General features: G+C 40.4%; 1 protein-coding gene across 7 annotated transcripts in view; it reads left to right on the top strand.

Annotated features, from left to right (window-relative positions):
* KAT6B (lysine acetyltransferase 6B) overlaps positions 1 to 24,343 on the top strand; it is a 182,773-nt gene that overhangs the window by 144,840 nt on the left and 13,590 nt on the right. The window lies entirely within an intron of this gene.

Raw genomic sequence — 24,343 nt, 5'->3', positions numbered from 1 at the left:
TCGTATCTAGAGGTTGCCCAAGAAATATTTTTTATACACATTTGTATCTTCTGAGTCTCCTCAGTGAAAATCGGAATACTATTTTAAAGTACGCATAGGATAATGTTTTTAAAAAATTGGTAGTTTTTTTCTCCCTGTTTATATTATACTGGATGTGTTAATGTAGTATTAAGGCTGCATTTGGAGAATGGATTCAAAGTATCCAGATAACACGAAGGCGGGGTATCCCATGATAATAATCACTTGTAAAAATCTGTCGCTAGGAACTGTGTGCTTCTTCATTACCAGATTTTAAACTGAAAGAAGGAGAATATAGCAGGTCATGTAATTTTCATAAGGTACATCAGATGCAAAAGCAAAATGTAAATGTCCTCAAGGAAAACCATGAAGTAACATGTTGAGTCTAAATCTATATTATTAGATGTTGAAATGTTAAAGTTTGGGTGTAAAATATAACCGTATAGCAGCTTTGGGCGGATTTGTATAATTTATTGACATTGAAGGATATTCTTTTTTGAAGTATCTTTATTGATTATTTTTACATTTTCAGATGACATTTCTAGTTATTTAATTTGTTACCCTAGTCTTACTCTTCTTTCTTGATCGAGTTATCCCATGGAGGGCCATCTTACCAGAAGTTTACCATTTTTACTTCACAGTCCTAGTTGTAATGAGTTCTAAGGGCAAATCCAGTTGTGTTGTTTTGGAGTTTTTTGGGGCCACTGTTCACAAGTTGTTCCTAAATACTATAATTTCTGGTATGCATAGCAGCCATTCGAGCCTTAAACTTTGGATAGTATCTGCATGCTTACAGAGTAAGGCAAACTTCTTAGCTCAATATTCAAGATCTTCCAACAGCTAGTTCCAGCCTATGTTTTAGGCTTTTTCATGTATTATTTCATATATTAATCTCCATTTGCTCAAATATTCTGAGCAGGTTCCCATACTTCCATTCTTTGTGCAGTCCCTTCCTGAAATGACCACTTCTTCCTTCTCCAGCCTCTGTCTGTTCAAAATCCTACCCATTGTTAAAGAGCTAGCTCAGGAGCCTCTTCTTTTTGATCCCACCTCCTGGAGTTTCATCCCGTTCTCTTCTTTGCTCCATGTCTCTGCAGTATAGCACTTAGACTCAATTCATTCTTTTGTGGTAATTATTTGATCTAAGTATCATACTTCCAACTTACTGTAAACTCCTTGGATACCTTTTTTGTATTCAGGTGGACAGTGCACTCGATAATCTGCATTAGATGTATTTTTGTTAAGTTGTATTGAATCTCCCAAGTGGTATGGTCACTGCCCACGATAATTTTCCACCTAAAATTTAAAAGGGACTGGTACTTACCAGGTAAAAATGCAAGTCTCTAAATACAGTAGCCTCTTACTTGTACAGTGTGATCTGGTACTGAGGCCTTAATGCATAAAATAACAACCCAGGAACAAAGACATTCCCTTCAAATGCTAAATCTTTATGTTAACCATTTTATTTGAAAACTGTATTGGAGTCTACTCTGTTTTTTTAAAACATGAACTAGGGAACACAGGGGAACCTATCTGGATGGCTCAGGGCCATCATGATAAATGTCATCCATTAGGGTGCATCCAGACAATGCAGTGCTACAGGTGTCATTTTAGATTTTCTCTTTCATATACCCTTGGTATCACCCTGCACTGGAGAGGGTTAAGGAGTATGATGAATGATTTGAATAAAGTTGAAAGGGAATTGGTGCTATTCCTTCAGAGAAGAGAAGACCAGGGGAAGAATTTTATAGCACTCAGAGAAAATGGGGACTGGTGTAAACCCAACAGAAATTCAATTTAAAGCGAAAAAATAATTCCTTGGCTACACAGGTTTTAAAGAAGATAGAGTAGGCTGCTGAAAAAATTGATAGCATCTCCTTCTTTGGAGTTACTTAAAATAATAGCAGATAAATATCTTTCTATGATGATTAGATCCAGTCTTTTGCAGAAGTAGGAGATAAACCCCATGACCTCGCATAATCCTTGTCAACCTTACATTTCAGAACTCAGGGAACAACAGATAACTGGGGTTACAGGTTTTCTAAAATCTGCTCTGTTTTTTAAAGGAAACTTTTAACGGTTAGATTTATTTTATTTCTGTTTGTACATGAGCCTGAGGGTCTTTTGGTCGGTGAGGTATTTTCAGTAATTCAAAGAAAGTTGTAAGGCAGGAAATCTTTATTTTGTCTATAATCACTGCTGGTTTAGGAAGCCAAAACAAGATACCGACAGAAGGAAAGCTGTTCTCTGCCCAGCTGCCCATTGGCACACTGGATCACAGACATGAGTGAAAAATGATGTGTTGTGTGTATATGAAGAACTGTGAATCCAAAGCTTTGAACACTGTTCTCCAGGACAGTCAAGAGGTGGAATGGTCATCCCAGGACCAAATGCTGTCCTTGGAATAATGTTGTTGTCTGTCTCTTCCTAGGACAGCTTGTCTGGGATGTGTCTGAGCAGGGCTGCCCAGGAGGTCATCTGCAGAGCTTTGCCGGAGTGACTAAAGGGCACCAACTCCCAATCTGCTCATAAACCAACTCAGGGGTTTTGTAACTCTGCCCAAAACTTAAGTGGCTAGAGGAAGGAGTGACTTGTCGTGGGTTGAAGCTGATACTCCATCTCTTTTTCTCTCCTGGTTTCTGAGATTCCCTCTCTCCCTCAGTTAGAAAATTTTAAAGTCCTCCCCATCTCTTTCTAAACACACACACACACACACACTCACACACACTCACACACACACACACACACCATTCTCCATCCCCACCAGGCATCTCAAAACTTCAGAGAAGCCCCCGTCCCACAAAACTTTTATGATTCCTGCTTCCGAGCTGCCCAGGACAAGGCAAGTAGCTGCTTTTCCTCCCAGGGTGTTGCTGGATCCTGGGGCAGCCGCGTGTTCCCTGCCAGGCCATGCGCTGCCAGAGCTGCCCAGCAATGCCTTATCCAGCTTACTATTTTTCCTTTAATTTTGAAATAATTTCAGACTTAGAGAAAAGTTATAAAAATGGCACCAAGAATTCCCATATACTCTCTACCCCAGTTCCCCAGATATTGACATTTAATCACATCTGCTTTTTGCTTTTATTTCCCTCCCACTCCCTCCCCATCCCCCTCTATCATATTGAGATGTATTTCTTTTTCGGAATCATTTGAGAGTAAATTGCAGACCTGTAGCACCTTTACCCTTACTATTTCAGAGTGTTTTTTTAAAAACAAAGATGCTCTCACATGTAACCACAAATTATCAAAACCAAGAAGTTAATGTTGATTCAGCACTATTATCTAATCTCTCTACCTTGTTCAAACTTCAAATTTTGCCAGTTTTCAACTAATGCCCTTTTCCAGGGGGGGAAAAATGTTTTTTCCCCAGTCCAAGATCTCATGTTGAGTTATGTCTCTTGAGTAATCTGGAATAATACCTTAGTCATTTTTTTGTTTTGTTTTGTTGTTACCTTGACATTTTTGAAGTGTACAGGCCATTTATTTTGTACAGTGTCCCTCAATTTGGGCTTGTCTGATGTTTTCTCATGGTCATATTCAAGTTCTCGATTTTTTTGGCAGGAACACCACAGAAGTGCTGCTGGGTCCTCCTCAGTGCCTCTTATCAGGATTACAGGATCAGTTATCTGTCCCATCACTGCTTAAGGTGGTGCCTTTCAGGTTTCTTCATTGTAAAATAACATTTTTCCCTTTGTAATCAGTAAATATCTGGTAAGAAGACACTTTGGGATTGTGTAAATATCCTGTTTCTCACCCAATTTTCACCTACTACTTTTAGCATTTATTTATGATTCTTAGCTAAAATAGTTATTACTTTGGTAACTACCAAATGGTGATTTTTAAAATCCCATTGTATATTCTACTTATTTGTTGACATTTGCTGTAGGAAAGAGCTTCCTTTATTAATTTTTTAGTTAAATAATTACTTCATTTATTTCATTAGTCTTTATATAATTATGGAGTACTCATGGATTTTTATTTTATTCTTTGGATTATAACCTGTTGCTGCCATTATGTTGCTGCCATTATTTTGGTGTTCAAATTGCCCCAGATTTATTCAGTGGGAACTGCTTCAAGCTGGCTCCTGTGTCCTTCTGACATGTCTGATCCTTCAGCCACTTCCTTTGCATTCCAGATCAACACCACTGCAAGGTTTTAGTCTATCCTTCCACATTTCTGCGTTTGTAACTCTCTTCTCCGATAGTGAGAAACCTGACTTCCATTACCCACGATATATCTATTTATGTGCTCAGTCCTAGAATACACATTAAGTAGTTTTAGAATTGCTAGCTCATACCACTGTGTAAAACAAACCTCCTAACCAGAGGTCAGTTTTTGTATGTAGCTCTTTTTGACTTTACCCTGAGTGTACTTTTAGTTAAAGTACTGTTTCCAAATGTTAGTTAGGTTAGTTCTTGTTAATTTTTCCCCCTTCGGGGAGGTTATATTATTCATTTGAAATACAGTTAGGCTTATTTGTTTCTGTTTGTTATCCACTTTAGTTTTTCTCTATCCTTGTTTTTTTTTTTTTTTAAGGCTATAAAACATTAACATGATTTTCAAAGTTGAAACTATATTAGAAGGTATACTCAGACAAGTGTCACTCCCCTCCTCCACTCCCTCCCCCAGTCCCATTCCTGACCCTTTCCTGCAGGTCGCCAATCTTATTAGTATCTAGTTTATCCTTCCTGTGTTTCTTTTGGTACAAATGAGAAAATAGTTGTGTGTCTTCTAATTTCTCCTCCTTTCTTACACAAAAGGTAGCATACTATAGATAGTCTTTTATGTTTTGCTTTTTTCCGCTTAAGAATATATCCTGGAAATCACTCCATGCTACTGCATAGAGATCTTCTTATTTTCTTCTACAGCTGCATAGTTCTCCAATGTGTGGATGTATGTACTTTATTCACCTAGTCTCCTAGGTATAGACATATAGGTTGTTTCCAATATGTCACAGTTTTAAAAGTGCTATAGTAAGTAGCTTGGGCAGATTTTGACTGATACATTCTTACAGAGTGGTGAGAGTCTGTTATATATACTTTCAGTTTTTTAGGACTCTGCTTGGCTGGGCCACTGCCCAGCAGATAACGAGCTTTTACTCAAGTCTGCAGAGCCCAAACCCTGCCTGGGGAGCAGGATACAAAACCCATGCTCCTTGACTGACCTGGGAGAGACCCAGGGAAAGCAGCTGATTCAGCAGTAGGTTGCAGGACATTGTGCCAGGTCATGGTGAAAGAGGCTGGCATCAGCACTTACTTGTGTGTTTGTGTAAATGCATTTATCAGATTCTAAACTGGATAATGGAGAAGGATGAGAAGATTCATTTCTTACCTCTTCATTTAACATTTGTTGATTGGGGCACCTTAGTCTACATTCTGCTATATACCAGCAACAAAAATGAAGAGGACATAGCTCTTGCCAGGTGTGACAAGCCATCAGTTGCTGGGCAGTACATTTCTACAGTAGATATTGAGAGCTCATGGCATGAGAAGTTAAAGTGAAAACATTCCAGGTTGAGGGAAACAGCATATTCAAAAGCGTGGCCATGTAAGGAAACATGTTAGATGTTTGGATAACAACAAAAGAAACTCCAAGTAGATTAAAGACTTAGGGGTTAAGAAAAATAAAAAATAAAGACATTAAAAAAGAAGAAGAGGGGACTTCCCTGGCGGTCCAGCAGTTAAGACTCTGCGCTTCCAATGCAGGAGGTGCAGTTTCGATCCCTGGTCAGGAAACTGTGATCCCACATGCCTCACAGCCAAAAAAATTTTAAACTAACTAAAATAAAAAAAATTTTTTTTAAAGAAAAAAAGTAGAAGAAAGTATATCTAATTATTTATCTAATCTTTAGATGGTCAAGGACATCCTAAGCATTAAAAGAATGAAAGAAGTCACACAAAAAATACATAAACTTCACTGTATAAAAGTGTAAAACTTCTAAGTAGGAAAAAGTATTAATATTTAAAAGTAAACATAATGGGAAAGATGTTTGCAACAAGTATACCAGGCAAAGTTTTGATATCTGTAGTATTTCAATAAATATAAAAGTAAAGGTTTGATAGTGTTAAAACATAAACCCTAATGGAAAAATGAGCAGAGGACATGAACACAGAATGTGCAGAAAAGGAAAATCACTGGGGGCAGCAACATTGCTGACATTTACTGAGTGTCTAATATGTGCCAGTCACTGTCCTAGGAGTCCTGACCCATTCTGTCCTCACATCAGCTGTTGAGATGTGTGCTTTTAACCTCATTGTAAAGGTGAGGAAACTACTGACAATAGAAAAAAAAAGCAAAAACAGAATAACCTCAGTATTCAAAGGTAAGAGAGAACCATTCCCCTGAGAAAATTACGGTACATTCCTATAATGGAATATTATTAGCCATTGAGAATTATGTTTTGAAGAATTTTTAATAAAATAAGAAAATACTTATGATACATAAGTGGTTTTCAAAATTGTATATATAATATGTTCTCGATTATGTAAATAGTGTATAGACAGAAAGGAAATACACTTCCAGATTATCTCTAGAATTAGAATTACAGGCAATTTTAATTTCCTTATACCTTTTGTTGTAACTAAAAAGCAAATTAATTTAAGAAGCAAGAGTCAGGGAAGGCCTGATGTAGGGCAGTGGCGATGAGGATGTGTGGAAATGAGGCAGGTGTTTTCCTGTTCGTTCTGCAGCAGGTAGAACTCTGCCAGGCACCTAATGGTGCTCAGTAAATACTAGTTGAATAAGTGAATGAACTGAGCTTGGAAAGGTAATGAGTGCAGCTTTGGCCATGTTGCCTTTGCTGTAATTTTAGGCATCCATGTGCAGCTTCCCATGGAGTTCAGAGTTCAGTAAGGGTATGCAGTAGGGGGAGCCTACAGGGAATCGTGGGCGTGCCATAGTGGTTGAAACCATAGGTGTGATTGAGGACAACCCACGGAGAGTGTAGGGAAACTGGGCTGAGGATGGCGTTCTTGGAGTTCCAACATTCCGGGGGCTAATAGAGGATGAAGTCATCAAGAAAATTGTAAAGGGTCCAGAAGTAGGAAGAGGATCAAGAGAAAATGGTGTCAGGGAAGCCAAAAGAGGTCAGTATTTCAACAACAATGGTACTCATAATCATAGCTGACATTTCTAGGGCACTTACTATGTGTCAGGCACTGTCACCCGAATCACACACATTAACTCGCTTAATCCTTGCAAGGACCCTAGGAGGTTGGTTACTGTTATCATCTCTCTTTGCAGGTCACAGAGACACTAAGAAACTTGTCTAAGGTCACTCCCCAGCCACTGTTCAGTGCCCCAGAGAAGAAGGTTAAGATAAGGTGTAAAAAGTATACTTTGGAGGACTGTGTATAAGTGGAATTTAAAGAAGTAGATTCAAAAAGCTCGACTGTCAAGGGCTGTAGGTTGTTTCTGTTTTTAAGCTAGAGAGACTGGAGCATTGGCGGAAAGAGGAGAGGGGAGCACTGATGGATAAAATTAAAGAGAAAACAAAAAGTGATAACCAGATGGGTTGTTTAGTACAAACTGAGAAAAGGCATTTGATGAAATTCAATACTCTTTGCTAATTTAAAATAATCAAACATACTAACTTGAATTATAAGAATTCTAAATTTTGTATTAACTTTTTCTTCTTTGTTTCACACTTGACTTACTCTTAGGGGAGCTATAAAGGGTAGATGACAGTTGGGTCCAACAGTCTACAAACATAAATCTGTAGTTTTCTTGAGACTGGTATACAGATGACAAGTTTGTCAATTACATAAATCGTCAGTTAGCTGTACCTTCAGTCATTTTAAAAACGACTGTCTGTTTATTTGTAGGCTACTCATAAAAGCTTGTAAGCAGCTTCAGTTCTTGGCTTTCTTTATTCAATATTAAAATACTGTACAATGTGTCAGGGTTGTACTTAATGGCACAGAACTCACTCTAGAGGAATTAGGAGCGGTGGAATGAGTTAGGCACTCATTTCAGGAAATCCCCTTTGCTGTTCTTTTCTATGATCTTATATGTTGAGAGGTTTCACTTTGGCTTTCATGGGGAATGTATACTGTTTACAAACTGAGTCTGTCATCAGTGTGTGCTGCTAGAAGATGGCTGCAGATGACCCAGTTTTGTGCCTACAAGTTATGAACTTGGTCACATCGCAAGTGTGGTTAGCAGTGTCCTTGTACTTGTTCCGATTTCTTAAGAATGGTGTGTGTGTGTGGCCATACACACACACCTGGACTTAAGGAAAATAAGAAATACAATAAACTTTTATGGAAGGATTGCTTCTTGGTACAATTTAATATCTAGTTTCACTCTCACTGACAATTAATGGGTTAATTTTCCACGCCCTCATTCTTTCCCCGGTCTGGTTCTAATGACAGAGATCTCTTCATTAGGTACTTCAGAGAATCCAGACCTAAGCTTGTCTTTCTTTTAGCCTCCTTATAACTCTTGGTTGATTTCTTGAGGAAGCACCACTTAGATGAGAAAGCATCTTCTCTCTGCTTTCCTGCTCTCCCTACTTCTCTGCCCTTCTAGGTCCATCAAGCAGAATTAGAAAGTCACATCCTGCGTCTCTACCTAGAAGGGTGTGATGTTGAGAGGCTAATCATGTTAACTCTCTCAAAGAGAAAACGTCTTCCCCTGTATCTTAGACGCTAGCTACTAGCTTAAATGTTATATTATATATCTAAATAGAGGAATACATTTCAGAGTATCTCAGGTTATCAGCTAGCAACTTCCGGTTTTAATAGCCTTCAGTAGATTACTTTAAAAGAGCTACCACTTACAAACCTTTTTTTCAAAACACAATTTAAATAAAACGTAAGAATACTATTAAGCAAAGATTTAGAGTAATTTCATCCTACCTGAAAATTGCTTTTTTTGGAACGACTTTTTGATCCTGACTGGCCTATCTCCTATAGAAAATAGGAGGTTTTTTTTGTTTGTTTTGTTTTGCGGTACGCAGGCCTCTCACTGTCGTGGCCTCTCCCGTTGCGGAGCACAGGCTCTGGACGCTCAGGCTCAGCGGCCATGGCTTATGGGCCCAGCCACTCCGCGGCATGTGGGATCTTCCCGGACCGAGGCACGAACCCGTGTCCCCTGCATCGGCAGGCGGACTCTCAACCACTGCACCACCAGGGAAGCCCAGAAAGTAGGAGTTTTAGTTAAGTAATTTGGTTGGTTGGGTTCCAGTGTACCACATTTTACCGTAAATTCTAAAGAACCAAGACTGGACAGGAGTCACTAGCTTCTCTCGGAGGGTAAATTGAGTACAACATCAGGGCGAGCCTGCAGGAGCTGGGTCCTAGCCTGACAGGCCCTGGTGAGACACCCGATGCTCTAGTGAGGGTCTCTGGACATCTCTGCACCATTGTGGTTGACTTAGGGCTACACTTTCCAACAGGTGACCCAGGAACCAGTCCAGGTAGCCAGAGATGGTGCTAACTTCATAGCTCTGGTGCCAGTCACCTCACCCTGAGCAGACTTATCCTTTTACCCTGGCAGGCATATGAATTCTCTCTTATCCCTGGTGGGGTAGAAGTCATGCAGCACTCCCTAGGGGCATAAACTCTCTGTTGGGTAGGCTGCAGGGTAAATATTTTCACTTTCCCCCATTTGTGAGCCCCATAAGCCAAGCATCAAAGATGTGTTCTGAGAGACCATGACAGTGTGTCTTAGGTACATGATCTATGACTGAAACACTCTGACCCCCTGTGAGGAGTTAAACAAACTGAATGAAAGAGCTGTACATTTGACATATGGTATTTACCTACTTATGCAACTTTTATTTAATAATTTTCTCTTTTTTTCAATGGCACTGACCATAAAAAACATATTCTAGGCTGAGTAAGTGCAAAATCATTTAGAAAGTTGCATATGTCTTACATATTCATGGTTTATTACCCATGATGGAGGTAGAGTCTTTGTTCTCAGCTGTAATCTCACCACCTGGAAGAGCCTGGCGCTGAGTAGGTCCTTATTATATATTGAATAAATGTTAAATGAATTACCTCTGGAAGAGCTTTCTTTTTTTTTTTTTTTTTTTTTCCCCTGTACGCGGGCCTCTCACTGTTGCAGCCTCTCCCGTTGCGGAGCATAGGCTCCGGACGCGCAGGCTCAGCAGCCATGGCTCACGGGCCCAGCCGCTCCGCGGCATGTGGGATCTTCCCGGATCGGGGCATGAACCCGCGTCCCCTGCATCGGCAGGCGGACTCCCAACCACTGCGCCACCAGGGAAGCCCTGGAAGAGCTTTCTTAATGTACTTTCTCTTCTCACACATGATTCTTAAGAAGAAGAATTTTATATTATTAGAACATAATTAATCAGGTGTGGTTTGCCTACTTCCAAATAATGTCAGGTATGCCCTGTCTTCTTTTGAGGTCTGGTATTTTTGTTCAAGGGCAGCCTCTATTTTAGGATCATATAAGTTGCATCAGAAAGGAGGCTGTCGTTAATTTACTATAAACCTTGGGCAGAGAAATGAGAGCTGTGACAGAATTCACATTTACACACAGTTGGTCGAAGAGACACTTATCTTTTCCTTACTTCTATCAGATAATTTGTTTCTTCATGCATTTATTTTGGAAGGAGAATTCCAACTTTAGTCCTTGGAAACTGTCAAGAAGGCTTCTCTCTGCAGAGCTTTCCCAGCAGCTGTCCTCCCTGGGTGAGCACAGGCAAGGCAACCATTAAAGAATAATAAGTTATGCTTTTGAAATTGTGCTCGAGTCCTTTATGGCCTTTTCTGAGAAAATAACTGCTTCCCCACCTCCACCATGACACTTGTTAGAAGATAGAACCAGCAGCTATATCCTCAGACTTCTGCTGGGTTTTAGAAGACATGTTTTGACCTGTGTAATCAAGTATAATGATGACATATATTTTAATAGGCTCCTAGTTTATAATATAATAAGGAAAATGGCTATTTTTCCTTATTTTCTCATTATAATATGTTGCACTAGAAGCCTTTGTCATGACTGCTTTATTACATTGGGCTGAAGTACACTGTATTTTAATATGCTAAAGATAACATCAAGGTTGAAAATTGAGCTCTCAGTGATTTATTCAGAGGGTGACTTTTACTGAATACATTGAAATGAGTTGCATGAGGCAGTGCAGCTAACGATTTATTTATGTATCTTTTTTTAAACTAAGCTTGTCATAAATAAGAGCAAATAAGTAGCTCTTATAGAATAGTTTGTATTCATTGCTTCAATGAAAACATTGTAAATATGAAACATACGGTCTGCAGCTACCATTTTGCCTTACATAGCTGAGAATTTTTCAAGTTTTGGCATGCAGGTGGATTCTTTTTTTTTTTTTTTTTTTTTAACAAATCTTTTGTCTGTTTAGATTTCTAACATTGACCGGCATTTTCAGCAAGTCATTTTGAAACCCACTACTGGGCAAATTCCACTCCAATAATTAGTATGAGAAAACCTAGCCTTCAAGAGTAAAGGGGGGGCTTCCCTGGTGGCACAGTGGTTAAGAATCCGCCTGCCAATGCAGGGGACACGGGTTCCAGCCCCGATCCGGGAAGATCCCACATGCCATGGAGCATGTGTGCCACAACTACTGAGGCTGCACTCTAGAGCCTGCGAGCCATAACTGCTGAGCCCGCGTGCCACAACTACTGAAGCCTGCATGCCTAGAGCCCATGCTTGGCAGCAAGAGAAGCCACCGCAATGAGAAGCCCACACAGCACAACCAAGAGTAGCCCCCGCTCACCACAACTAGAGAAAACCTGTGCGCAGCAACAAAGACCCAAGGCAGCCAAAAGTAAAATAAATTAAAAAAAAAAAAAAAAAAAAAAGAGTAAAGGGAACCCTGGGAATACTCTGGCGGTCCAGTGGTTAGGACTCTACGGTCTCACTGCCAAGGGCCCGGGTTCAATCGCTGGTCGAGGAACTAAGATCCCACAAGTCATGCAGCGAGGCCGAAAAAAAGGAGTAAAGGGAACCCTGGCAACACCGTCACGGGGGCTAGGACGTGTTCACTGCCAAACTCCAAACCACAAGCACAGTGCCACGCATGTAGGAGGCCAGCCCATAAAAGGTTTGTTGAGGGAGTGAGTGAATAAATGAATCCCCAAATGTAGTCAGTCCTCTTCTTTGTGTCACTGACAACACCTGCCAGATTCACCCAGCCAGCTTATGGCAGAATTGGTGCTTGATCTCAGATCTCCTCTCTGTCTTTGTTTGTTTTCCACTCATTGATCCCTTCGTCCTTTCCTTCAGTCAACATGCTCTGCCAGAGTTGGCCTTGGTGATGAGACCATCAGGATAAATGCCCCAGTTCTTGCCCACAGGGAAGTGGATAGACACACTGAGGATTCACCCCGCCATGTATGCCATGTGTGTGGGGCTCCGTCAGTGCAGAGGAGGAAATGCTTCCAACTCTCGTCTCCATTTTCCCTGTTAAGATATATGCAAGGGGAGCATTTTTCCATTATTAAACCAAGAGCAAGAAAGATTTTGTTCTGATTGGTGGAAATTAGTGCTATACCTGGTTTTGGTTTCAAGGGAACTATATTCCCCATAAACGTATTTTCCAGCTTGTAGTAGTATGTTTGAAGTAGAATTTTCTAAGGTAATAGTTTGATAATATCCTCTCATGAGGGTATTTCTAAATAATATATTTATAATTTCAGCTGGTTGTAAGGTAGTAATTTTTTAATATCAATTTGTTTGGGGCAAAGCAATTTTCTTGCATTTGTTTAGAATTCTGTTAGGAAAATATGAGTTAGAAATCTGGGGAATTCCCTAGCGGTCCAGGAGTTAGCCCTCTGCAATTCCAGTGCTGGGGACCCTGGTTCAATCCCTGGTTGGAGAACTAAGACCCTGCAAGCTGTGTGGTGCAGCAAAGAAAGAAACAAAGAAAGGAAGGAAGGAAGAAGGGAGGGAGGGAAGAAGAAAGAAAGAAAGAAAGAAAGAAATCAGATTTTTTTTCTCCCCCATAGGTTTGTGTTTAATGTGTTTCTGCTCTAATATTAGTGCTACATTTTCATGTTTGCCAATATAAAAACCTTGTTTTATACTTATTCATGTTGATTCCTGCTTCGAATTAACATCATGGAGGAGCTCCTTTTTTCAACAAAATTGTTTTAAATTAATGTTTATAAGCTGCTTAAAAATAGTTGGGTGGATTAAAAGTAATTCAGTTATGCATTTATCCACATTGAAAAAAATACAGCAGAAGGTATTGAAAGAAGTGTTGCTGAAATCTTGAGGAAAATGTAATATAAGTAGACCTCACTATACCCAGTATGTTTGCATATGTCCTTTTCGGGGGCCAAATTGAACCATTATTTAAAATGAAGTAGCGGGACTTCCCTGGTGGCACAGTGTTTAAGAATCCGCCTGCCAATGCAGGGGGCACGAGCCCTTGTCTGGGAAGATCCTACGTGCCGCGGAGCAACCAAGCCCGTGCGCCACAACTACTAAGCCTGCACTGTAGAGCCCATGAGCCACAACTACTGAAGCCCATGCGCCTAGAGCCCGTGCTCCACAACAAGAGAAGCCACTGCATTGAGAAGCCCACGCACTGCAACAAAGACCCAACACAGCCAATAAATAAATAAATAATAAAATGAAGTAGAGAATTCTTTCTGTAAAAGGAGTTTTCCTTTGTTTCATACTAGACAGCAAGGAGGCAAAAATTATATTAGCGTCTTGTCAAAAGGACTCAGGATTCAACTTGAGGAGGCTCCCACTAGACATTAAATATAATAATAAAGATAACAATTGCAATTAATTGAAACTCATCAAATGTATAACCTCACACATTCATGATGACATTTTAAAACAAACAAAAGAGGATGATGGGAACTAGTATCTTATCTTGCAAACTGGTAAATAAAGCATTTAACCTGCCTTTCCTATATGAACTATACCACTAGGTAACCAAATAGTAAATGAAGGCAAGCATCTTTTTATAAACGTATTCCAGCTAATAAATGAAATGAAGTGATAGAATTAAAATGATAGAATTAAAACATCACATTTTGCAGTTTGACCAGTGAATTAATGGATCTAGACATTGAACAAGAGCAGCAGCAAACATTGCAAAAAGGGGGACAGAATTTATATGCTTCATGATCAAGGAACATACCATCATCTGTAGTTTTGCCAGTGAATCGAACTCAAGTCTGATCAAGCCTCTGGATCCAGCTGCCATTTTGCAGGAAAACAGAGGAAAAAGGAACAAATTGAACTGCACTGGATGTATGCAATCAGGAAAATCCAGATTTAGGAAACTGTAGTCAAATGGCCCCTGTTCATCAGCAGATAAATTATAAGGAGAACAAGGGAGTGGAGGGGGGAACCCATAGATTAACAGAGACTTAAAAGACATTCCTTATTTTTTTTTTAATGGACAAGATTATACTGTAGTGCCTGGGGACATTTCGGTGATAAAAGTATAAAGAAACACGAGGGATTACTATTAGTCATGATTGTGGTCACTTAATGAGGGAAAAAGGAGGGGTGAACGGGATGGGACAGGTGGGAGGTTTTTGAGGATAGCTGGCAAACTTCTATTTCTTGATCCCGAGTGATGGTTATAAGGGTGGTTGTCTTATAATAATCCATTAAGCTGTATATATTTGTTTAATGTCATTTTTTGTATCTGTGTTTTATTTTTGCATTTGTTGTTGTTTGTTTTTTAAAGAAAATGGTGGTCTTAAAATAGGTTGTGCCCTATGGTGTGTTTTAGGGCTTAGATTTTGTAACTCTTAGAACTGGAAAACTTTTTTTATTTATTGGTGGCATTATATTAGTGATGTTTTTAAAAGATGTAATTTTTCACCTTTTCTGCTTTGAGATCGAAACATGAGTACAAGGGTATTTGGTGTATTGGTATCACCCTTATGTCAGACTTTGCAGAATCATTTTTATGTGAAGGACATGTACTGAAATTTACTAGAATCATCCTCTCACGTGTTGAGTCAAGTCCATTAGAAAAATAGCATACCTGTAAATTACACTTCCACTCTTAATTAAACCTAGAGAAACATAAATGAAGGGCTGTATGTTAACACAGGTGATAAAATAGAGGATTTGGGCAAGGAATGGCTATGCAGAACTGGGGTGGACTGAGGAGAAAATATGGAACAGAAAGGCCAAGGAGATACAGAGACACTGCAGCATTGGGACTTTTCTCTTTCCTCCCTCCCTCCCTCTCTTCCTCCTTCCCTCCATCCCCTACCTTCCATCTTTCCTTCCTTCCTTTTTTTTTTTAAATCCAAAATGAGGGAAAGCAATACTGGAAGACATTGTAAGTGTAGGAAATTGCCCTTCCTTCCACCTAGAATGCCAGGTGTTCAACAGTTCTAATATTTGGGGAAGATTTTTAGGCACTAGAAACAGCGCTTACAGAAGAGAAAAGATGTTAAAAACTTAGATTTTAAGAAAGGGAAAGAAAAAGGCTAGAATGTCTTAAAATATGCTGAAACAAGGTTCTGCTGATTATTTATTGCACAAACAGGCTTCCTCCTTCTTAAGAAGCAGATGATTCTCTGTTCATAGATTAGAAGTCCTGCCCTATGGTTTGCCTAGTTTTGGAGCTTTTCCCCATGATTTAAGGAAGCTAACGAGATTTTTTTCCTACCAAAGCAGAAGATGCGTCTGAGGGCTCTGACAGACTTGTACGCCTGCAGCTTTCAGTTACATCCAGTTAAAAACTTGCAGACCATAAAGAATGTTTTTAGAGAGGAAATAAAATGAATGATGCCTGTGAATTTGTTTTAAATGTTCTTTATTTTACCAAATAACTTAGATAAATCTTTCTTGAAAAGGAAGAGAAATCCTCAGTTTTCGTGAACAATCTGGAGCTTTTCAGAGGAACACTTTGAAATACCTCCCTGCCAACTTTTCATAAATTAAGCATAAACTTTCTTTGACCTCATCGCACATAATTAAATAACTGTTGAAGGGTTAAAACCAAATAAAAAGCAATTCTATATCTCGATCCACATTCTCCTGCAAAATTATACAGGAAGTTTCTTTTGGTTCTCAAGCAGGGTAATTACAAGAGACAGTTATATAATTCACAGTTTCAATCTGTTTGTCCTTAATCACATACTTCCACCTAGTTGTATATACCCCCACGAGTATCTGCATCATAGTTTGATTTGTAAATGATGATTGCAGTGTAATTGATTGCTTGCATGTAGCATATTGAATTGATTCTTAAAAACGAACTTTAGCTGTTAACATGTCTATTTGAGTTCCTGTTATTTACGTAGTTTGTGGTTCTTGTGTTCAACAGTTGCATACTGGTTAACAAATTAAACTCCCAGAGCTTTTTTGCTTATTAAATTTGGAAAATGGAGTGTCTGTCTACAACTTAACTAGAAAAGTGCCTAGAACACAGTGGGCGCTCAGCTGCTAAATGCACTGCTAAACCATCCCAACGCTTGGAAAGTTGGATGGACATTCTTTGATTAACAGTGATCACAGAGTAAAAAGGCTTACGGGGGGTAATATTAATATATTGTTACTGAACTCTCAGCTCTAAGTACTGCTAGAATTAGGGAGCCAATCTAAACAGTGGACTTTGAGAAAGGTATCACCCACTAACTGAAGGGGTAAAAACTGATGTCTTTTCATACTGCTAGTGATGATATTGCATAGGTTTTTGTTTTTCCAACAGCTAACATCTGACTGTAGCCAGTTTGGGCTTTAAGATCCCTATAGGATTAAAGGCTAGATACCTACATGATACCAAGTCCACTGGCAAACCAGCCAGTCACTTGACTGAATACCTCACCCCAGCCCAGCTCCCTACCCCACCCCCTGAAGCCTGCGCATCTGTCAGAAAGGGCTCATCAAAGGGCTCATCGGTAACCCTGTGGGGATACCAATTTATTGCAGAGGCTTTTTACCTCGAATCCTGTTTGAAAGCTTATAAGGAGATAAATAAAAAATGAATGAAAAGAGAAGTTTTCAACTTCTGTAGACCAGCAGAATAGGACTGTTTGTCTAGATGACCTGAGGACAACTAGAGATAGTTTCTCTGCCTTACATTTTCAGCATTAGTTGATCAATCAGATTGAGAGATAGGCTGTGCTTTGATTTTAGAAAGTTGTCTCAAAGACTGACAAATCCCTTTTGAAATGTACTTTGAAAACAAAGAAAAATTTTAGAGAGATTTCTCTTCCCACTTTTTTCTTTCTTCATTCTTGCTGTATTCTTGTGTTTGCCGTGTGAAAGCTTATCACCCAGGATTAGCAGGTAAATACACACACACACACACACACACACACACACACACACACACACACACAGTATTTTAGGGGAGTTGTGGGAGAGCAAATGGAAAGGCAAGTTGCTCTTCTGTCTTATCTCCGAACTTGGTCTGAAATCAGTGGCCCGTGTCCACGTTGGTTTAAATGCTCCCCCTCAGTCAGCCGGGAGGATTAGACCAGACAATGAACTATCTCAGCTACCCCCCCAGAACCACAGAACCTCAGTGGTCAAAAGAAACTCCAGTTTTTGGTTTTAGTACTTTACTTAAAGGAGGGTTCAGTTGTAATGTTTTACAGGAGAATGGTCTCACAAGTCAAGTATTACACGAGTACATACAGTTACTTGCTCAGAGGAGATGCTTTATTTGAAGTGTGTATGGGTTTAATGCGGTATTTAAAATGTTGTAACTGTTCAAAGATAAATTCTTGTTACCAGGATTTTGTAACTTAAATATGAACATTTTATCCAGGTTTCAACTTGGAAGAAATTAGTTTCTGAAATCGTTTTTCAGATTGAATCTCCAATGTGGACCTTTTGCCTATTTACAAGAAAGCACATAATTTTTAAATGCCGAATTACTTCATCGTAAAAAAATTTGGGGGGGTATATTTGCTTTTTCCAAAAGTTTCCAGAATTTAAAAGTGGTTTGAACTGTGGAAACCTACAAAAGGTCAAAGAGGAGGGCATTCTTCTGACATGTCTTTCTAATTTCTGTCACTTCAGAGGTCATGGTACCCGTACTGTATTGCTGTTACCTAACCAGAGGTGCCTCTGAGTGATGAGTCAGAGCTTTACTTAATTTGCAATAGGCAAGGGCCTCATGAAGAATCTGGTTACTTCCCAAATATATTTAAGGAAAGATATTTTTTAAAATTCTTGCCTTCCCCAAATGATTTTAGTTTGGGAATAAGTGATACTGACAAAGTATAACATCTCTCATTCGCTCATCATTTTATCCTTGTCAGAGGTGCCTCGTTTTCCTAACAAGAAAATTGAGAGACTGAATCTACTTCATATATGATCATCTTCTTAGAAAGAAAAATTAAATTGTTCTAAGACACCAGACCAGGACCTTGCTGGTGTGGGACATGCCATACATAAACAAATGTTTCTCAGTTAGATGTTTAAATAAGTGAAGCTTCTGTGAAGTCTGTCACAGACCTCTCTGCCAAGTGACCCTCTCCTCCCTGGCCTCAGCTCTTAGAGGTCTCTGTTTCGCCCAAGATTCACCTTCTACTTGCTACAACCACAGCCATTTGGGGAGACAGAAATGGAGAAGTGGGATTGGTGTTGCACCCCAACTTAATATTCTGGCCAAGATATAGTCACCAAGACCCTTTGCCTAATATACCCTCTAATACATCTGAGACCAGAGTGGCTTGAGAGGCAAGAGTTGAGACTGGGTGGGATACGGACATCTGTAGTTTTTTAAAGCCCCTGAGTGATTCTGGTATGCAGCCAGGGTTGAGAACCACTGGGCTAGACCAGAAGATAGAAAAAGGAGAAATAAAGCGATGCAGTCTCACTCAATTAGATTATCGGTTATAAAACACCATTAACTCATCTTTGCCCTGTGGCTGTCTCACAGGGGTCTGTTTCTAGCCCTGGTCACCCCCAACTTAGGAACTCATTCACAGATGTTCACCCTCCTCAACACAAGGGCACCACAGAGGGAGGAGAGTCCCCTTTCCTGCCTCCTGGTGCCCTGCTTATGAGTTTGTTTTCATGAGTTCATATAAATACCTACCCTTTCCCTGAGTGACTGACACACAGAATGACCACCCCCTTCAAGAGAGGCCATGCCCGCTCACAGAATCATGGAACTCATCTGGTAAATTCCAGCATGGTTTTGTAGGCTTGCATGCACACGCGCGCACACACACACACGCACGCGCACATACAGCGCAGCAGGGGCCTCATGCCCCAATCATATAGCTTCCCCTCATTCCTCTTCCACTAGACTTGGGAGAGAGGTGGGGGTGTTCAGTAAGAAAGACCAGTGGCCCCGCTGCGTGACTGAGGGAGAGCCCAGCACCAGAGCAGTCTGCGGAGGAGCTGGTGGGATCTTTGAGAAGGGAGATTTTAAAGGGCGGCTAACATAAAAAGAAACAAAATTGAGTTATTTGTAGTGAGGTGGGTGGACCTGGAGTCTGTCACACAGAGTGAAGTAAGTCAGAAAGAGAAAAACAAATACCGTATGCTAACACATATATATGGAATCTAAAAAAAAAAAAAAATGGTTCTGAAGAACCTAGGGGCAGGACAGGAATAAAGATGCATACGTAGGGAATGGACTTGAGGACACGGGGAGGGGGGAGGGGGAAGGGTAAGCTGGGACGAAGTGAGAGAGTGGCATGGACATATATACACTACCAAATGTGAAATAGATAGCTAGTGGGAAGCAGCCACATAGCACAGGGAGATCAGCTTGGTGCTTTGTGACCACCTAGAGGGGTGGGATAGGGAGGGTGGAAGGGAGGGAGACACAAGAGGGAGGGGATATGGGGATATATGTATATGTGTAGCTGATTCACTTTGTGATACAGCAGAAATTAACACACCATTGTAAAGCAGTTATACTCCAATAAAGATGTTTAAAAAAGTAAAAATAAAAACAAAATAAAGGGAGGCTTAGAGAAACAGGGTGGCATGTGACCCAGGGTAGCCAGCCCTCCTTGTCCAAAAACTGGCTGTTTCTATTCTCTGGGTTTCACTGGCTCAGGCCATTTTCCCAGGGACACACTTGGGTCTTCTAGAACATTTGGGTCTTTGTTTCATCTGTTCTGGGACCGTCCCTGGGTTCTGCTGAAACCCTCCAGCCCTCATTGTTATTGTGGTTTGATAGGCTTGCTGTTTCCTGAGGGTAGTCCTTGAAGTTAAGGACTTAAGGGCCAAAGGGAATTTAGGCAGCACAGAACTGTGCTTGCTGGGAGCTTTCAGCCGCCAGTGTCTTAAGATCGTTCCTCAAGGCAGAATATGTTTGTTGGTTTGTTTGCTTTTTCATAGTTTCTTCCTTTAATTAAATTTATATTTGGGTGGTTAGATGGGGGTGGGGGTGGGAGGAGAACTGTCTGAGGCAGTAGAGTGGGTGGAATGGTTTTCAGGCATCTCAGGCGAAAGTAGGAAAAAGGAAAAGGAGCTCTTCTCAGTCTGACTCCATACAGCAGTCTGTCTCCTTCTGTCCAAATTTTATTTCCCCTACAGTAAGGATATCTAGTCACCAAATGATCACCTTGAGATTTTATTCATTCAATATGTTGAATAATAATAATAGCTAACACTCATAGGGTTTCTGTAATATGCCAAGCACTGTTCTGCATGCTTTGTATTAATTCATTTAATTATTATGACAACCCTAAGTGATCAGTATGATTACTCTCCACATTGTATGGATGAGGGATCCGTACAAGAGATTAAATAACTTGCCCGAAGCCACATAGCTGGAACATGCAGACCCTGGATTACGTTGCAGGCAGTCTAGCTCTAGAACCCTTGCCCTTAACCAACCTGTAGTGCCTCTTATGATCTGTTATACTGTATTCAGTAAGTGCCATATTGTTTTAAAATACTTGTGGCCTTGTTGCCCATCTTTTAAAAATTCTTCTCATCTTTTATTTAATGCAGATGGTCTCAAAGTATGGTCCAGGGACCCCTGGGGAATCCCTAAGGCCCTTTCAGGGAATGTGCAAGATAACTTTTCAAAGTAATAGTAAGATACTATTTGTCCTTTTCACTCTCATTCTCCCACGAGCGTTCAGTGGAGTTGTCAAGAATTTCATGACCTGTGATATCACAACAGATTGATTACCAAAACAGATATGAGAATCTAGCTGTTTTCTCTCAAGCCAGTTTTGTGAGAGTTTTGCAAAAATGTAAAACAGTGCCACTCTTCTCACTTTTTTTTGTTTGTTTGTTTTGTATTTTAGAAAATCATGTTAACACATAATGGGTTTATGGGGTGTTTTTTTTGAATGAATGAATGAATAAATAAATATTTGTCACATTTCTCTCTAAAATTAATATCTATAGCCCTTATAAACAGAAGCTCTTAAACAACTTGTTTTTAATGTAAAGAGATCCTGAGACCCAAACGTTTGAGAATCACTGATTTAATGTATAAACCCTTGCTCTTCAAGTGTGGTTCATGGTATAGGAGCTTGTTAGAAATGCAAAATCTCGGGCCCCACCGCACACCTACCAAATCAGAAACCAGTTGTAACAAGAGGTGATTGTTTGCATAGTGAAGGTTGAGAAGCATAGGCATAGAAGCTATGGACAAAGGCACTCTGCGACTCAGTGACCCTGGCTAAATTTCAGTATGGTGGGGCTTTGGAGATTCCTGTCCCCAATCCTCTACCACCAAGGATCTGGGTGAGGTCTCCTCACCTGAGATTCTTCAGTCCCACTGTCTCTTCATTGGCTCTCCTACTGCACAAGGCGGTTTTCGCATCCCCATCAAAGTCAGCAGCCCCACAGCAGAGTTTATGGTCCTCAAACTTGTGTGCATCAGAATCACCTGGAGGGCTTAAGGCCGGGCGCTGGGTTCTGCCCCCAAAAGTTCTGATTCATAGGCCTGAGAATTTGCAGTTCTAACAAGTTCCCAGGTGATGCTGATACTGTTAGTCTGGTACCATGCTCTGAAGACCACTGGTCTGTAGACAGTAGACTGAGAAGTCAAGCAATGTTTATTCAAGTTGTTACATAATTACATCAAGCCCATATAATTATGGGAGTGATGTCTTAAACTTCCACATTTTCAAAACCAAACTCTTAAAATACAAAATATCTCAAAAATTCAAAATTTCCAATTTTACTGGGGACGCATCTCTTATCTTTTTTTTTTGCGCGATACGCAGGCCTCTCACTGTTGTGGCCTCTTCCGTTGCGGAGCACAGGCTCCGGATGCGAGGCTCAGCGGCCATGGCTCACGGGCCCAGCCGCTCCGCGGCATGTGGGATCTTCCCGGACCGGGGCACGAACCCATGTCCCTTGCATCGGCAAGCGGACTCAACCACTGAACCACCAGGGAAGCCCCTGTATCTTTTAATAAATGGAAAGCAGTAAGAATTCAGGCAGGTCCCAGATCATTTAGAATACCCCTAGTCTCTTAAAACAGTAGGAAGGCTAAGGTTCCTTCTTTACTAATTGCAAAATCACCACAAAATTTCAGTGAGGAGACGTAAATAGCCTGTGAAATTCACTTATCGCCACTTTTTAAACTGATAACATGCCATTTGTCCACTTGGTCACAGAGCTGCTTAACCCCAGAAACCAGTAACAGATGAGCGTGGACCAGTGAATTTCCGTCCCCAGTCGTGAGATACATGGTTAGAGCCATTGGATTTCCTCTGATCAAGAGCGGCCATAAATCCCTGGCCTGCTGTTAGCTCCCAGGCTTGCAAACCCAGTGCTGACTACTGATAAGAACCCTTCAGCGGGGTTTGCTGAGCTAAACAGGTGTCCGATGAAAAGTGTGTAATCCTTGAAGATTATTTTTCCCTAAAAGCAGCTAGTTACTCCAAACCCATATAATCCAGATAGATGGGATTTGGGAGTACCTTGCCCAAGTCTGCCCTTTTGTCTTTGAGGAAGTTCATATGGTTTGGCTCCAGGTGGTAGAAGAAAAAGGTGTGCAAGGGTGAGGGTGGCTGCCTTTGGGAGGGAAATCCTTACCTGTGCCTACCCGCTTGGTGAAGAACATTATTCCACTCTGGTCTAGTCTAATATTCTTAAAATATTACTTGTTTAAAAGGAAGGAATGTTTCATATTAAGCAAGGGTTAACCTTGCATTTAATATGCTGGGAGTTGAGCTAATTTGGGAATTTAGGCTGCGAAAACAAATCGTGACCTTGTCCAGATAGTTCCTTCCTTATCCTAATGGATCTGACTACAGGAAAGCAACTCCCTACCACTTTTTTTTTTCCAACCCCTAGGAGAGAGTTAACCATTTCAAACATTAGAGATCAGAGGTAGTTAACATGAGGACTGATTATCTTACTACAAGTAGGTCAGACTTAACCGAGGTGAGGTTAAATTTGGGTCCCATGCAATACAGCCTAGAAACGTTTACTTTTTTGCAGACATCACCTTGTTCTTACTTTCCCTGTAAGCAAATACCTTGATAATCTTTTGAATATAGTGTGTGGTCCATACACTGAAACTCAGACCTCACTTTCCTTTGGGTAAGTAGTTCCAGTGAAGCAAAAGAAGCAGCTAGTTTCCTCGAGATAGTTATCAAGATAGTTGATGTGGATGAGGGGTATACGGGCCAGTCAGCTTTCAACTGCAAGTCTCCCGATCACAGAGTAAGTGCTGTTTGCCAGCACCTCTGGCTCACAGACAATTTAAAGGGAATAATTTCACCAGCAATTAATTATACTGCAGCTACTGGGATTTGTCCTCCAAACATCACTGTTTCCAGTCTGAACAGCCAGGTTTCCCCAGGGGTAGTTCAGGTTTTCTGATTGAAAGTATCCTGAGTTAAGGAGAGGTGTTAGAGCACCACGGGAATCTATTCACCAGGGGTGTATTGTACTTGTTTCAGATGCTTCAGGATAATACACCGGCTTCCAAGATAAGTGCTTTTTATTTCCCTGCATCTTAGATCAATTATTTGGAATCTTTTTGGTAAGTTAAATTTAAGAGCTGTAACTTAAAGCACCACATCTCTATAATCACTCAATAAGTAAATGTTCTTACCAAAAATTATTATGTCCATGGGCTCTATAGTAATGATGATTTAAGGAGCCTAGAAAAAGTAGAAGGAAACAAAAGATGGCAAGAAATTCATTATTTAAAACATTCCATGTTATGGAGGTCAAGTCATGAAGTGCCACCAGCTACAGCTTTTTTGAGGACAAGTGCCTGCTGCAGGTAAACTTTAAATCATGTGTTACATCAGCCTCGTGCACCAACGGAGTAGAGCTGACATGGCACAGCTTTTCCTGCTAAGCTACGTACGTATCTTAACATATTACCAGTGATTTCAGTTAACTCGTAGGGAACCAGAAATTTGTCCTTGGTCATTTGGGTTGTTGAAATGGATTCCATTTAAACCAAAAACTTCTCCTTCAGGAGGAGACT

This window comes from Mesoplodon bidens (assembly GCF_964165515.1).
Source record: "Mesoplodon bidens genome assembly, chromosome: 1".
NCBI classification, from domain to species: domain Eukaryota; kingdom Metazoa; phylum Chordata; class Mammalia; order Artiodactyla; family Ziphiidae; genus Mesoplodon; species Mesoplodon bidens.
Note: the sequence above shows the minus strand (reverse complement) of the source record. Positions and strands in the feature narration are given on the sequence as shown.